Here is a 17,570-nt window from a genome sequence, read left to right as displayed (position 1 = left end):
GGATTATCTGGAGAATTAGAGTGAAGAGACTCATGATTTACTTATAATTCTTAACAGTAAGGTCAATTTTAACATCACCTATTGAATGTTTACTTGGCTCTTGATATTGCATTTAATGTTTTATATGAATCATTTTTACTGATCTCATTTGATCCCAATATTGTATGTATCATTGCTATCTCACTTTACATATGATGAAACCGAGGCTTCAGGGGTTGAGAAATTGTCCAGGCTCATGCAGACAGTAAGCAGTGGAACTGGGATTTGAACCCAGGCAGTCCAACTCAAGAGCCCACATTTTGCAGGTTCTCCCAGCCATAGCTTCTTTCTGTGACTGGAACTGTGGGCCTGACAAATACCTGGAAAGATCACATTCTTTATCTCCCAGGATCTAGGCAGATCAACACAAATGTGACCTCAAAATGACAGATGTCTGGGCTATTTCAGAGATGATTCCAAAGCATTATTAATTATTATTATTATTATTTTGTAGGCAGGATTACTATTGATTGTTACTGCAATTGAGGTGGAATAACTTGCCAAGTATTCCAAACTGAAAATTCCTGGTGTTACAACCTTCAAAACTCCAACCATACATGCACATGTATATACATATGTATATAGTATGTGTGTGTGTATGTATAAATGATAGGGTGTATCAGATTTAGACAGTTAATTATTTATTTTAGGTGTATCAATCTGCTGAAGTCTTTCCCAATTACTCTGAAACCAAGTTATTCCCAGGAAAATCTGTTGAAATTTTTCAAATGATCTCCAAATGAATCATTTACTCTTCCAAAGAGCTTTTTGTTGTTGTTGTTGTTCCTCAGAACAACCTTCTCTAAATGCATCTTCTGAATACTTGTTAAAGTCTTTATTCTAATCTGAAAAGGTCGTCTTGTTTACCCACCTATGCCTGGGCAGGAAATCTTCTTGGAAGATTGTGTTTCTATTTTTATTGACCTTGAGGATACCATACCACCTATCTTGGCAGCTTATTGCCATTCCTAATAATCTAGATAGTCAGCAGCTACTTCCTGATGTGCGATCCAAACCTCTCCTGCTGCTTTGGCTCATTCCATTTGATTGTCACGATACTGATGTTACCCTGTTTGTGGTCCTTTTCCCAAAGCCAGGAAATCACAACATTTATAACTGAGTCTGTAGTTATGGTCACATTTCAATTTCCTTAAGTGCCTCCATCTTGAACAGCCCTCTGAGTCCCAGTTTTTGTAATGTGGGCGAGAAGCTGTGAGAATGCCATCTGTTTGCAAGAATGGGGCCATTGATGGTTGCACAGTTGACTCTGAAGATGGCACTACTGATCCAAATCAAGATTTAAGACTTACAGAATCTTGCCTTGGACAGTTAGGTCGACCCTCACTTTGTAGAGAGATGTGGCCATTTGAGAGTAATTTGGTGGAAAAATGAGCCTGGAGTGGCATTTATATAGCATTTTTGTTTATTGAGTAAAACTGCTGTACTCAGCTTTGTATAAAACATGGGAGTAATAGGATCAAATTAAGGAAAGCTACTTAGATGGAATAGCAGGGAAGTTCCCTAATGAAAAGATCTGATAGACCATGGAATAGTCTTCCCCAGGAAGGCTGGTCTTATTGAGATGTGATTATTTACCATGGAACCAAATAGTCCCCTACTGGATGCATCTCAGATCATTTTCACTTTGGTTTGTGACTTTGATTTAATTGGAAAAGTATCTCACATCTGTTGTTGATTACCTAAGGCTATGCTTCTCAGATTCTAATCATGGCAAAATCACCTTATAAGCTTGTTAAAATGCAGATTCCTGGGCCCTATTCCCAGAGATTCTGTTTCATCAGGTTTGAGTGTTTTCTGGGAATATTCATGGTCACTAGATTCCCTAGATGATTCTGATGCACAAGTGCTCCTATAAACTCCATTGTGACAAACACTGAGTTAGGGCCTCTTTAGAAAGTTTCCCGATCTTATAGTAAGTATATCTGTACATTTTGATTTGTTCCTTGTCCTCATTCTTATAGTCCACTTTTCCCCATCAGCAGAGTCCCTTTCTACTTGAGAGGGATCATGTTTGATGGAGGAAATGTTTGGTGAAAGCAGGGAGGTTGCTCAGAGGAGCATGCTCCTCCAAGGCTCCCCTAGCCTCACTCAATCTGGCCTTCCCTGGCTTTCCTGTAAGGCAGCTTGGTGTAGGACAGTGTTTCCCTAAGTTCTATGGCATGTTAACAGTTATTAGAAAAAAAAGGGGTTGTATGGTCAGATAAGTGTTAGAAACACTGCAGAAAACAAAGTTAACTAGATTTCTTTACTTCAGGGTTTCCCAGAGACTTTATCATGACAGAATCTTCACATTTTCCTGAACTTTTTGACCACAGCATTTCTCATGGGACTACTGATTCATGGAACACACTCTGAAAAACTCAGTGATTTGAAAGCAAGAAAAATTAGTTTGTAACCTCAATTCTGCACCCAAATAGCTCAGTAACTTTATGCTTTCTAAGTTTGTTTCCTCATCTGTGTAATGAGAGTAATCATGTGCCTTTTCCTAGATCACAGGGTTTTTGTGATGATTGAATGAAATACATTTATGAAGGTACTTTGTGAAGTGCAACGTGCCATTAATTGTCATTGGAAAACTTATGAGGGTCACATTCATTGAGAAACTTATGAGTTGCATACAAGTTTGGAGAGTGGAGAGTGAACACTGGACAGTTTGTCTTCATCTTTGCTTAGACTTTGCCTAGACTGACCAAATGGACTAGAAAATCTGATCTGTTTATTTCACCTGGGTTTGTATTAATACCACATTAGTAGTTAACTAGAAATTCTCAGAATACTGCTTTCTAGATCATTCCACTGACATACTGATTTAGCCAAATATTATGGCCATAGATACTTTGCAGTCAGTGCAGAAACAGGACTGGGAAGTGGTGACTCATGGTGAAGGAGATGTTCAAGGCCATGAGCCAATAAGATGAAGAGGGCTGGGACTGGGAGGAACTGGAACCTGGGCTGCTGATGTGTTTATTGGGTTGTATCCCATGGGATGGGTGACCCTAGACCAAATTCCATTGTTTCAAGGAGTTTGGACAAACTTGAGCTCAAATAAGTAATAGTCATATACAAGGGGTCCAGTATAGTGGGTGGGAAAGGTAGAGCAGTGGGTGCTTTATTGCAGAAACAATGCTCATCATTTAATAGGTGGAGTGATGTGATTCTGAGTAGTTAGTGTGGGTTGGAGCCTGATGACAACCACCACCTACAGGTAGGAGTTTGTTGAAAGACAAAGATAAAGAGAAAATCTTGAAATCAGCAGGGGAAAAACAACTGATAATGTGCAGAGGAACAGCAATATGATTAATGGCTGATTTAGCACCTGAAAATGGTAGTCAGAAGGCAGTGGGATGACATATTCAAAGTGCTGGAGAATACTGATAAAAATTTTATATCCAGCAAAACTATCTTTCAAAAATGAAAATAAAGGCAGTCCCAGATAAACAAAGACTGAGAAAATTTGTTGTTAACTGACCTGCCTTATAAGAAATACTAAAGGATGTCTTTCATACTGAAAGGAAATGATAACAGATGGTAACTGAAGTCCACAGGAAGAAATAAAGAGACAGGAAATGGTAAATATGTGTGTTAATATGAAAACTTCTTTAAGTATACTTTTTTCAGTTTTTCTCTTAATTTCTCTAAAAGATACATGATTTTTGTAAAGCAATAATTATAACAGTGTGTTCTTAATATGAGACAATATTGAATTCAGGACCAAGAACATTAAATTAGTCCAAGAAGGGCACTTTTTAATAGGTGCTATTTTTTAATGAAGATATAAGATGTATATCTATTTATGGCATCACATTCATAAAGCAGAAAGTACAAGGAGATACACACTAATTGCAGAAGTTATTTATTGAACCTCTTCCATTCCATGACAGTTGTAATACATTAAAAAAAGTAAACAATACTATAAGTTTTTATGAATGTTTCAGTAGTGCTTGAAAAGAGGAGCATTCTCTATTCTTGAGGTACAAAGTTTTATATATATGTGTATGTATATATAAAATATATATATGATATATTATTTGTATATATTATATAAAAATATATATACTTATGTTGTGACTATTACAAAGACTACAGAGGCATTCTCAGATTCCAAAAGTATAAACAGTACAGACAACATTCACTGTCCACAGTGCAAACAAACTAGAAATAAACAAACACAGAAAACAAAAATTACCTGCCATCTAGGTATGAAAAAAACAAAATCATCTTTAACAACTTAGGCTTAAAAGAAAATCTAAACGAAAGTTGAAGAATATGTAGAAAGTAATAATTATCAAAGTACTACATATCAGAATTAATAGGAAATAGTTAAAGCAGGGATTAGAGGCAAATTCATGGCCCTAAATACTTATATTAATAATCAAGAAAGAATGAAAGTAAATGTATTAAGCTTCCAACATAAGAAATTTTAAAAAAATATTTAAACCCAAGTAAAGTAGAAGAAGGAATTTAATAAAATAGAAGTGGAAATTAATGAAGCAAAAATATAGGAAACAATAGAACCAATATATAAATCATAAGCTCTTTTTGGATAAAAATAATAAAATAGATGAATTGTTGGCTAATCTAATCATGAAAAAATAAAGTTTTAACATACATAATTAAAAAAAAAGAGGAAAGTAACCACAGACACTGAGGAAATTAAAAGAATCATGGGAGGCTACTTTGCTCAATTCCTTGCTAATAAACTTGAGCATCTGAATGGAATGGGTACTTTTTGTAGGGAAATATTATTTAGCAAAAGAAAGGATACCAGGCAGATGAGAATGCTGTGTTGTTCACCAGCCACTCACAACCAGGAGGAAATGAGAGAGATTACAGGTTTTCCTCAGGCATGGTCTTAGACCTTTCTGAGAGAGAACAGTGAAATGGGCATTGTGTTTACTCAATATGTTTCTTTTGACTTGATGTTGATGTATTTGTTCTTAATATTCTTAACATGCAGTAACGAGTGATACCTCCCCCGCCCTCTGTTTGCTGAGTATGCTTGTATAAATATACTTACTGGCATTGTATGTTCCTACTATAAGAGTAGCAGCACTATGATGATATAACACAGCCCCTCCTCCCCCACCCACCCCCACACCAGGAGGGACAACAGATTGATTTTTGAAAAGGAATCTGTGAAATAAATACAAATTCATTCATTGGTATGTCTCCAGCATCCCTCTCCCATATTTCTGTTCTTTCAAAAGGTTGTTAAGCAACCAGGTAGGAAAATGGTCAAAGCCCATGTAAAGAAAAGACATGCTTATGATGTCGGAGAAATAAATGTGGGCTTGTTCACTTGGGCTTGCTTACAGACTTCCAGGACTTGCAACAAAGTTCATTCAGTTTCAGTGACTGCAATTGATCTTGAGGTTGGTGAAACAGTTGGCCATATCTGCCCACTGGAGACATGACTCAAGCCACCCAGGTGTGAGAGGGGGTTGCTGCTCTGGTGGTACCTTTTGCCCTTGCAAGGGGATGAATGTTCAGTGGTTTCTACTGGGGCGAGTCTCTCTGCCTAAGTCTGTGTGGTTCCACTGGCAGTTAGCACAATCTCCATAAAACATCTTTAGAGCTCACACTTAAAAACACCCAGTCTTCCTTAGGAACTGCAGCTGCATCTCCCCTGGCATTTAATATATCCACTTGATTTTAAATGGAGCCCGCTTCTGTGAGCATTGGCATGCACGCTGGCTCTGGTGGCCTAGGCTCAGATTGCTCTAAGGAACTGCACAGTCTTCCTACCTGGTGTGTGTGCCAGGGTCTGCTCATGGTGACAGGTGTTGATGTTCAGCTGCTAATTTCCCCCATTAGAGACAATGTGGTAGGATCTGATGATACAATCTGTTCATCTGAGGTCTGCTCTGCTTTTTCCTGTCTAGAATATATTGCTAACTTTACTGAAACATAAAAGAAGAAATAGCTGTGCAAAATGCCCTTTAAATTGTTTTGCTTTGCTGGGGAAAAATAAATCCATAGCAGTCAATTTGTTTGTCTATTATAAATTTATTAACAGTGTATTGTAATTAGGTGCATGGCTTTGCCTTAGAGGACAAATGGTGCTTCTTGAACTGTGACGTTAGTCTGATTGTGGTAAAATGACCCATTTGGTTTTACCAGCTGTGACTTTAGAAGGAGCTGAATGACAGAAGATGCATAAAACTCAACAGCTGAAAACATTCTCAGCTCATACTCCCTATTACTGATCATTTTGCATCCCAAACAAAATGTTCTTTGGATTTGCTTGCTAATGTCTTGGTTATCTGAAGAGTACTGTGTTTAAGTTGAGGGATGTCAGAAAGACAACTGGTTTATTAAATCCGACCCATATTCCCCTATTAATAAGACATAAATTGCTCTGGCAGAATCTAAAGATACTGTGGTGTCTAATCCAAGAGGAATTCCCAGGTGGGGAAGCAGGATGGCGCATCGGTTGCAATTGTGTTCTTCGGGATCAGGCTGCCTGCACCGGAAGCCTGACCACACCGTTACCAGCTTCTGAACTGCTCTAAGCCTTGGTTTCTTTATCTCTAAAATAGGGAGTTGTATAACCTGCTTCAGAGAGTTTATGTGAGGATTAAATGAGTGAATTCTTAGCACAGTGCTTATTATACATAATAAGCTCTCAAGAAATTAAGGACTCAGACCCCAGAAATAATATTAGATGGTACAGAAGAAAATGGTCCAGCTTAAGGGAAAGTCTTGGGTTCCAGAATGGGCTTGAGAGAATAGGAGGAAGCACCATTATCAGCTCCCCTCAGCCTATTCTGTACCGAGCACTCCTGTGACTGTGTTGGTGGGAAAGGGGGCCCAGAAGAAAAAGGAGTTCCCCTTTGTGTCCATGATCCTGGAATAAGTATTTTGAACCACACTGAGTTTCACTGTTTCCTTTTCTGTGTTGAGAGAAATCTTAGAGGCAGAGAGACAGGAAAGAGTAAAAAGGGGTGTCATGCCACCTGACTTTTCACTTTTTCAGCTCACACAAAGTTGGAATCCTGGAAATGGAAAATCACAGAGAGATTAAGTTTGTATTTGTGGTCCTATCCCCTCACTGGTCCTTGTTCTGGGTCCCTTTTTCTAAGTTTTTATTCTTGTCTGCCTTTTATCCCAAGTAGAGTGTTGGCCAATAAAGGTTTACAATAGGACGCTTCCTAGAACATTCCTATTTCAATAAGGAGCTTCTGGGATAGAAAGCAATGAGTCTTAATGAGGAAATTTGATGCAACATGACAAAACAGATTTTTTAAGTGGGGGAAGAAGAAGTTTTCCATTATCTCTTCATTACCTCTAAAATATATCCAGCAACTGCTCCTAAGGCAGAGGAGACTGGACTCATTCAGTTGATCATGGTTGGAAGTTACCTATTGCAAGCCTGAAATAGAAATTTCTTTTTTAAAAAATGTTTTATTGAAGTATAGTTAATTTACAATGCTGTGTTATTGATAATTTCTGCTGTGTAGCAAAGCAATTCAGTTATAGATATGTATTCTTTTTCATATTATATTCCATTATGGCTTATTACTGGATATTGAATATAGTTCCCTGTGCTATACAGTAGGACCTTGTTGTTTATCCATCCTATATATACTAGTTTGCATCTGCTAATCTCAAACTCCCAATCCTTCCCTCCCCTACCCTGAAATAGAAATTTCTTAAAATCTGGTGTTTCATCTTTAAAAAAAAAAGAACATTGTAAGACTCCTAGCCTCTCTCTGTTTTCTCATTCACTTCTTTCCTGTGCCAGTTATTAATTTAGTGCCTTTCAGCTCCAAATCTACCCTTCTTTCCCCTGCTTTGTGATACCGGAGTGGACTCATAAACATTTCTCGTTTGCCATATGGCAGAAGTTAAGCTTTGTCAGTAGAGGGCACTGGAAGGCCACTGCCAGAGGAAAGGGCCCACTTCCTGGTTTCAGGGAGCCTTTTCCTTCTTGTTTCTGTGGCCTTTGGCTAATCAGTGGCATTTGGGACACCCAGTGGTGCTCACCCTCCAGCAAGTTTTACCAGTACTCACTGGGCAGCTTCCTAGTGAGTCTCAGGCACCAGGCGGCTGGTTTCCTGTTTGCCAGCCCTGGCTTGTTTTACCTTGAGAACTTCACCGACCATAGGCCATAGTCACATCTTTTCCAATGAGGTCTGAGTCTCAGCCTTGAGTTTGGGGGCAGGGGCTCTTCCAAATTAGTTTCTTCCTCGGATAATCTGTCTCATCTAGACATGGTAGCTGCTCCCATATCTGCTCTTCGTGTACTTGTTAGAGTTCTCTTCACTCCTTAGTATCTAATCCCCTATTACTAGTTAATAATTCTTTATATTAAATTTTCCCTATTCAAATTATGGGTGTTTTCCCTGTCTTTTGATTGGACCCAAACTGATAGAGCCTAGAGGATCAGAAGTGATGTATGCAAATGGTAAGTTTGGGAAGGCACTGGACGTGCAGATCCCAGCTCTTTCCCTTCTCCTTTCTTCTGAGAGTCAGCCTGCCCTGGGGGATTGTTCTCAGCCTGCACTCAGCTCAGTGGCCAAGGCTCTGCCCTTGAGTGAGGGGCCCAGCCCTGGCCCCAAGACCAGCTGGATAAGTCTGCCTAACTCTGTCTTTCAGTCTTAGAAAGCCTACTTCCTGCAGGTAAAAGCCACATTCTCTGAGATCAGCTCTATCAGTAATAAAGGTGTCATTTTGGACTCAATCTGCCGACTACTTTTTCTTGTTCCTCAATTAGTTCAGAACCCAGGCAGGGAGAAGTCCTACTTTTTATTGTCTCTCCCTCCCCCACTCACCAATGATTTTTATATGAAACAACTTTAAATAACTTATCACCAGAAAAATGGATACTCCAGGGAAGCGTAGCATGTCTAACCCATGCTCTTTAGCTTTGCCTGTTCCCTGGCCCACTGTCTTATCACCGTGACTTTCCCCCCACCACATATAAAGCTGTTTTTTCTTAAAATGCTAACCTAATTGGGGAGTGATTCTGTATCTCCAAAATGCTTTGACACACCTTAGTGATCACCTTCAATGAGTACAATCCCACAGAACCCACAGAAACAGTCCAGAATTTGAGGATAGGAAAAGCATTTAGAAAACGTCATCTATTTGAAACACATCTCTTTAAAATCATGAATTAATAAGTCATACATTTAAAACTGTGTGTGAAAAAAAATAGACTTGTGGCTTGCACTCCGTGCATAAAGGACCACAGAGGAAAAGGGTCATTAGCCAGCCCTTGGGCAAGGTCTACTTCCCTGACACATTGGACACTAACAGTTGGATTTGATGGCGTTGCTGAGTTCTTGTTGAAGGAGGAAGTTGAAGAATGGATGTCAGCAAATGACCACATTGGCTCAGACAGTGAGCCACACACCACTTGATATAGCAGTTTCTATTGTCCTTGACTTTCTCTCGCACTCTGCATGCATGGCTGAGTTGCCTGTGTGTCCTGTGTGTTTACATAGTGAGAGTACAGAGAAGGGAAAGGTACCCCAATGTGCTTTAGAGAGAATTAGAAAATGCAGTTCATGCCTTTTGTAAACATTTGAAATGTTAGTGTAGTGGCCAAGGATTAATAAAGCTCCATGACACGCCCTATCTCAAGCACAGGCCTGACATGGGGAGCATAATGTAACCTTGGGATTCTGAGATGATCTTTGAAACAGATTCTTGTTGGGCTGAAAAGCCAGAGGAAATGAACATCTTGTCACTTACTGATGGTAAATGGTTAAAAATGGGTTTATTATGAGCCGTGTGATTTGATGTGCTAACTTTACATTTTAATGATTATAGCTTAACATTGCAAACGGTGTTATTTAAAGGACAGGATCAAATTAGGTTATTAAGAATCAGAAAAAAAAGGGATCAGCAGCTTGAAGTTTAAGTACAAATCTTTGCTTTTCTCCTCACTGCTTTTAGTAACTTCTTCAGTTATTGTAGAATAAATTAGCATAGGTATTAATCATAAAACCTCTACTTTCTTAGACAGTGGTTATCTAAGGCCGAGATGTGACTTAGGCTCATTTTGTTTTTGTGACACGGTTCAGGACATGCTACCCCTGAATATGGGACCTTGGCATATTGAATATTTCAAACGGAAGGAATTTGAGAAATCGTGTGTGCAGGAAGGGCTTTCTGACCTTCCCCAGAAGCAGGTCCTAAGACCCTCTTCCTCCCTACACCCGGAGGGAAGGAGCATCCTTACCTCCAAAGACCAAGACAGTGGACACAGAAAGGACCTGCATGAATAGCCCTTGCTAAGTTTCCCCAGTTCACCACACTTCCTCATACTCTTTGTTCCATCGCGTCTTTCCAAGACTCTCCACTCTTCAACATACTCAGGTTTAACTGTTTCTTTGGGCCTTCATTTCCTTATGAGGGCTCCCATGCATGTAAAACTTATATTAAACAAATTTGTATGCCTTTCTCTTGTTGTCTGTCCTTTGCTACAGAGGCCCCAGTTGAGAACTTGAAGGGTGAAGGAGAAAAGGTATTTTTCCTTTCCTACATTTGCTTCTTTCCAGACATGTTCCCATCTAGTGTTGTCCTTGCAAACCTTTTCTTTCCTCCTTTTCCCTGCTTCAGAGGACTGCCCCTGATAGAGCTGCCTTCACTGTGGAGTTAGCACTCTGCATGGGTATCCATTCTAGCCTGGACCTGCCTTTCACGTTTACTGAGGGTGCAGTGCATAACATTGTGTTTCTGATTTCTGTGTCATTTTCATATCATCTCTTTTCTGATGTTAAAGAAATATCTTCAGCTATTTAATTTTTTCAAATGATTCCTCTTCAGCAGAATTATATGTGTATTTTGAATAAGTCTTGGTCTGTGTCCCATGTATCAAGATAATTACCCAGAGATACCCACTGTCTGAACCAGGGAGCAGGTGCCTGCAAGGGGCAGAGGGGACCCCAGCAGCAGGATTCTTGGTCTGACCCTGGTGGGGTTGAATAACTCAGAGTTCTCATTCACAGCATGTTCTAGGGGGTGGTGACCCAGGGGTGCTCTTCACAACCCTACAAGCCCTCTGGGTGGTCACTTTCTCCTCTGCTCCACAACTGCTCACTGGGTCACCTCGAGAAAATGAGGCAATCAGCACCTGCTCTCTCTTCATTTGAGTTACATGGCAGGATCCTAAATGTTCACTGACAGGAGGTGTCTGCCACCTAAAAAACATTTTAAAAGTTAGAAATCACATATGACATGTGTAAACCATTTCAGCCTTCTTTCTAACAGTGAAAAAAAAAATAGAAACAGCCTGAATATCCATCAGTGGGTGAATGGCTAAACTGTAGTATGCGTACATTATGGAAAACTCTTTGGGTAAGAAACTGGCATGGGATGATCTTTAAGCCATGTTACTGAATGGAAAAAATAGGTACCATGTAACATATAATCCTATTTCTACTGTCCCCAACTATAAATATATTATAAATACTAATATAAAATTTATATTGTGTTTATTGTATTATAATTTATAGCACAGCAAAAATATATATATATTTATAACAAATATTTTAAAATGCAAAAACAAAATGTCTGAGAGAATACAAGCCATACTGATACAGGGAGGAGACTGGGATTAGGGGTGGTAATGAAGAGGTATTTTGCTCTTTGCTTTCTATGTCCCTGCATTGGGGAATTTTTTTATATTAAGATGGAGTCATGTATTACAAATAAATACAAAAATTTTGAAATAATTAATTTTGAACAAGGAAGATGTGACTTAGGGCAAAAAGCAGCTTTGGCTGGGGCTAGGTGGTGATACTGAAGGATGAGACCTAGGCACGTATCTAACCACTCACCCTCATTAATGAATCTCGCAAGTTGTCAGAATGGCAGCTCTGTTGTTGCTGTGTTTAACACTCTCAGAATAGTTCATTGTGTTCAAATGTCTTGCTTTATTGCTTTTATGAGTAAAGACATAGACTAGCTTTTGAACACACTCCTGTGTTTATTTAACTGTATGTTATTGATTATTTATTAACTATTATACTTCAGTCTGTATATCTTCCTCCCTATATTCTCCTTCTCCTTTCCCAACACCCTCCCCCTCTCACCAACTGGTTGATATATCCTGTTTAGGACCTACCTCAAAATTGACAACTTCCAGGAAGTCTTTCTTAATTAACTCAGTCCCACTGATAAATCTTTTACTCAGAGTCTCCTTGTTGAGTGTGATTTAATATTAGAGGACTTTATTTGGCACCTTCTTAGACGTATTGCTTGCTAATTGTTTTTCTGTCATTTTTTGCATGTATGTTCTCTTCATTCACCTTCCAGAGTAATGGATTCTTCATGAGATGAAATACAGAGAGCAGTGTGGTGGACATTGGAGACAGAAATACCTCCTTGAAACCTGACCCTTCCACTTTTTAGTTGGATGTTTTTAAGCAAATTCCTTCTTTTAAGCTGCATTTTCCCCACCTGTGAAACTGGAATAATAATTCCTATTGTTATTTCAATAGAAATATGATTGTTGTGATGTTCTGTTGTCCTACATGTGAAGCACTTGGCATGGAGCTTGGTATACTGTAATACCACTCAACATGGGATAATTATTAGTATTGATCCTCTTCTGTCTCCAACCCCCATGCATGTATATAGTGGTCCTGACGTTAGATAGTGTCTGTAATGCAGTTTAAATCATGATTGATTTGCTCACTTTAGTCAGATATGTTCAGGGACCTGGCGACATTTGGGCTACAAAGGTAGCCCAAATGATGAGGGATGAGGCTTATATTGTCAAATCCAACTCGAGTCACTACCTAAGGGGACTCCTTTGTTCCTCAAACCCTGCTTGCTGTGAAGTTGCTCACATCCAAAGGAGCTGTTCCATATTTATCTAATTTTATGCTACTTTGGGGACCAAGGTCATATTTTGTCCTGGCATCATTTCTTGGTTTACTTACAGTATATGTATGTTTGTGTGCATTCATTCATGTAGTCATTCATTCAACAAAAATTTACTGAGTGCTGCTGTGCTGGGTACTAAAGATACACATGAAGCATGAGTAGGAGGCTGCTAGGTTGACAAATTGGGGAGAGCATTCTAAAACTGAAGGTATAGCATGTGCAAAGACCCCCAAGGCATGAAAGAACAGGACTTGCTTTAAGAGCTGCAAGTTCTGCATAGTCAGTACTGCAGCATTGGGTGAGCATAGGCAGGTGGTTTGAGATGGGATTGGGTAGATAGGCAGGCAGGGCCATCTGTATATCATGCAAAATAGTTGACATTTTATCATGCTGGCAATGTAGATCTACTGAAGAATTTTGAGCAAGAAAATAACAAGGTCAGATTTGTATGTTATAAAGAAATTCTAGCTGCCAAGTGCAAGATGGATTAGAGGGAGATGAGGATAGAGGGAAAGAGAAAAATAAGGAGGCTACTGGAGTAGGCTGATGGAGATGATGTGACTGAACTCGGCTGTGAAGGAGGGGATGGGGTGATAAGAAAGGAATTTAGGAAATAGAACTGATAGGTGTTGGTGCTTGATTGATGTATTAGTTTTCTATTGCTTTTCTAACAAATTTAACATCTTAAAACAGCACAAATTTATTGTCTTCCAGTTCTGTAGCTTAGAAATCTGACATGGATCTCACTGGGCTAAAATCTGGGTGTCAGCAGGGCTGTACCCCTTTGTGGAGGCTCTAGGGGAGAACTGATTTCCTTGTTCATTCAGGTCATTAGCAGAATTCAGTTTCTTGCATTTGTAGAATTGAGGTCCTTTTTTCCTTGCTGGGTATTAGCTGAGGCCCATTCCCATCTTCCAGAGGCTACCTGCATTCCTCGGCTCATGGCTCCCTTCCTCCATCTTCAAAGCCAACAGTGGCGAGTAGAGCACCTTTCACACTTTGAATCTGTCCTGCCTCTTCTTTCTTTCTGCCTCCCTTTTCTGCTTTAAAGGACTTGAGATTAAATTGAGTCCATCCAGATAATCCAAGGTAATCTTCCATCTCCAGGTCCTTAACCTTAATCACATCAGCAAAGTCCCTTTTGCCGTGGAAGGTAGCATGTTCATAGGCTCTGGGCATTAGAATGTGGACTTCTTTAATAAGGGGAACCCTTATTCTGCCTTTTCAAGTTGGATGTGAGGCCAATGGAGAGGGGTGAACTCAAGTTTCTGACTTCAACAACCAGCTAGAATGCAGATTTAGGCGAAAATGATGAGTTTGGTTTTGAACATGCTGACTTTAAGGTACCCCTGGGAAATCAAAATGGAACTTCTAATAAGTAGCTGGATGCACCAGCCAAAAGGCAGAGGGGAAATTGAGGCAGGAGATATAGATTAGGAAGCTGATGACGTATAGTGAGCCCTCAGTGAATGTGTAGAACGGGAGGAGAATGGAGCTAAGAACAGAATGCTGGGGCCAGTAATATTGTAGGTGCACCAGAGGGAGAAGCACTCACAAAAGAAACTGAAGAAAAACCTACATGGTCTCCCATCATGGAGTCTGGTTCCTTGTGGCTCATTTCTTCCTTTCTCCTCTACTTGGCCTACTTTCTTCTCATTCCCTGGTTTCCTGCCTGTTCCTAGTATCTGCTTCCTAAAACCAGTTTGTACAGTGTACTCCATGGCCTCTCCCATCTGCCTCGTCATCATGGAGCTTTCAGCTTCAGCTCCCATTACTAAAGTGCCTCATTCTCCTGGTTTTTTGTTTGTTTGTTTGTTTTGTTTCTCAGTTCAAGGTGAAAAAAAAAAAAAACCTTCTAAAGAGAATCAAATTGACCCAGCTTATCATTTGGGGTCATGCCTTGGCATAGGTTACCAGATTAAATTTGGATTGGTTGTCCTGAGGTCAGGTACCCCCCTTCATCCAATCATCTGCTTCTCTATTTCAGAAACTAAAATAAATTCAGTTTGACTGTTCAGTAAATCATTTTGTTCCACAGAGGCTTTGGGGGAAGAAGGTTAACTTTATCTCCATTGTATTTGCTGGACCCAGGATTATGATGTCAAAAATAGGCATCGCCCCTTGCTGCTAACCTCACGTAGCCCTAATCCTGTCTGTGTGCAGGGGATCATTTTGTAGAAATTGAGTTTAGGGTCCAAATCACAGGAATAAAATCCAGGCAGGCAAACCTCAAATCGAATATAGTCATTTTCCTTTACTGACTAATCTCTTTTCTACATTGCCTTGGTATGTTTATAAACATTATCTGTTTATAAACATTATCCAAATGAGCGCTTGTTATTCAGGTTTGTGGACCTTTCAGCACTCACCATTCATACATCCTGCTCTCAGCATCCATACACATACCTGAGTGATGCCTGCCTATCTCAGCTGTGCACTGACTCTGCTATCACACTGAATATGAAGCATCTCTCCTTTTGGAGAGAGACCCTTTTGGGCAAGGTTGCAGTTTGCATCTGTAGTGTTGAGAGGAGCCAAAAAGGTACAATTGTTATTATTTGGTGCTCTTCCAGATGGCAGGAGAACTAGAGTTTATATTGCCAATGCAAACAAAGTACTGTAAAGCCTTCAAATTCCTTTTAGTTTTCATTATACTCAGATAGTAATCTTTCACAAGACCTCAATTTACTGAACCTAAGTATGATGGATGGACTCCAGGAAAGGCGGGGCATCTACAAGTTCAAATGAGCTTCTGTAAAACCAAATTCCTATGATGCCAAGCTTCAGAGAAAGTGTTTCCTTGTGTGGGGTTCATGTGAGGCCACCATGGATTGGTGGTGGCCTGGGTGAGTGGCGATCTGCTGCTTTCCTCTGTGTCCTACTACAGAGGTTCAGGCCAACACATAAACAGTAGCCCCTGCCCATGGTTCCTGCTGAGGGACAGACTGAAAACAGGGAAGGGACAGTGGACAGTGTTCTCTACACAAGTGTAGACACTTCCATCCATTCCTCCGGTGGACCCTTGCCAGGTCATTCTCTAATTGCGGTAGAGGATTATCCCTCCATGCTCGGCTGGCCAAGGTCAAGCTTACTAGGGTTTAATCAAGTCTGTTACTCTGTCTACAAGTAACTTCTTCATCCACCCCCAAAACCGGTTAATGGTTTTGGGGGTGGATGAAGTGTGTTAGACAGTAGGTTGCTTGAGCACCTCTTCTCTGTGGAACTGACCTCCGTGAGAGCAGAATGAGCGGGGAACCTGAGCAGAGCAAGGGAAGTTCGAGCTCTGGAGAGGGCTGTAGAGATGGTGTAGGGCAAGCTGCTCACTGAGAGATGCCCACAGAGGTGAACTGGGAGGACCTGTGGATGTACAATCTCAAACAGCTGGAGCCAGTAAGAACAGGTCAGCCATGCTGGTATTAAAGCAGAAGTTATGTGATGGTACTTTTATTATTTAAAGAAAGCCAGGGAAAGACGAAGGCAAATATTGTTGCATGAAATGAATGAGATAGAGGCAGCCTCCAAAATAACTGAAGGGCAACTTTCAACTGTTACTCTTTCTACGTGGGTACACAGATAATTTTCCTTTGGGTCTTTGAATCAGAAGATCTGAAGGATGATTAAATTCTTATGCAGAATGGGGAAATCATATATTTCCTCTCATCATTCTTCCTTCCCACCTAATCCTTCCCTTCTACTCTCTCTCCAGACCTGAAAGAATCATATAGTCTAGCCTCAAAAAATTACTCATGTTCTTTGAACCTACCAGACTCTTTTACACTTCTGTGACTTGGTACATCTTGTTTCCTAAGCCTGAAATGGCTTCCCTCTCCTCTGTCTTGAAAAATCCAACCAATCTTCAGGGGCCAGCTCAAGTTCATTTTCTTTTTACAGTCTTCTGGGACTTCCCCAGATTGGGTAAGTTGCCCCTTTATTATGCTTCCACTTACCTTTGTAGTTGTGATATACTTATCAAATTATGTTCTAATCATGTAATAGGATAATACTCTGAAATATGATCAGCTCAATTAGGCTTAATTGCATATAACAGTGGCTTAAAGAAGATGGAAGTTTATTTCTCTTTCCTGTTAAGGAAGACTAGGGAGAAGCAGTCTAGAGCTGGTATGGCAGCTTTACAATATCATCATGAATCCAGTTTCCTATCTACCTTCTTTGCCATACTCAGCTCATAGCTCTCATTTTCATTTCATGTCCAAAATGGCTGCTCAGGCTCCAGCCATCATATCCATGCTCCAGGAAGCAAATAGGGGGAAGAAAAAAATGGCATGTCTCCCATCCTTTAAGAAGACTTTCTGGAAACACCACAGAACAATTTTAGTATTATATCATTTGGCCAGAATGCAGTCACATGGCCACATCTAGATGCAAGGAACTCAGGAAAATATATATGGCAGCATTGTGCCAGAATAAAAATTGTACTAGAAGAAACGAAAAAAGGAATGGTATTGAAGAGGCAAATTACAATCACATTATCTGATACATTTTTTAAATTTCTGGTCATTCTTGCTGCTTCCCTTGCCTCTGCCTATGGAGGCTGAGCAATCTATGGCTTTAGGAAGCAGTTAGAACCCAAGTGAAGGGTTATATATACAGAGGTGTATAATGGGTTTAAGATTTACAGTCATAATTCAGGTGTGCAGAAATGTAGCTTG

General features: G+C 40.0%; 1 protein-coding gene across 1 annotated transcript in view; it reads left to right on the top strand.

Moving 5' to 3' along the window:
• The window catches only part of MYO3B (myosin IIIB), a 442,582-nt gene that overhangs the window by 156,344 nt on the left and 268,668 nt on the right, over positions 1-17,570 (top strand). The window lies entirely within an intron of this gene.

Source organism: Balaenoptera borealis (assembly GCF_965194805.1).
Source record: "Balaenoptera borealis genome assembly, chromosome: 6".
Classification (NCBI taxonomy): Eukaryota; Metazoa; Chordata; class Mammalia; order Artiodactyla; family Balaenopteridae; genus Balaenoptera; species Balaenoptera borealis.
This window is presented reverse-complemented; position numbering and strand designations above follow the sequence as displayed.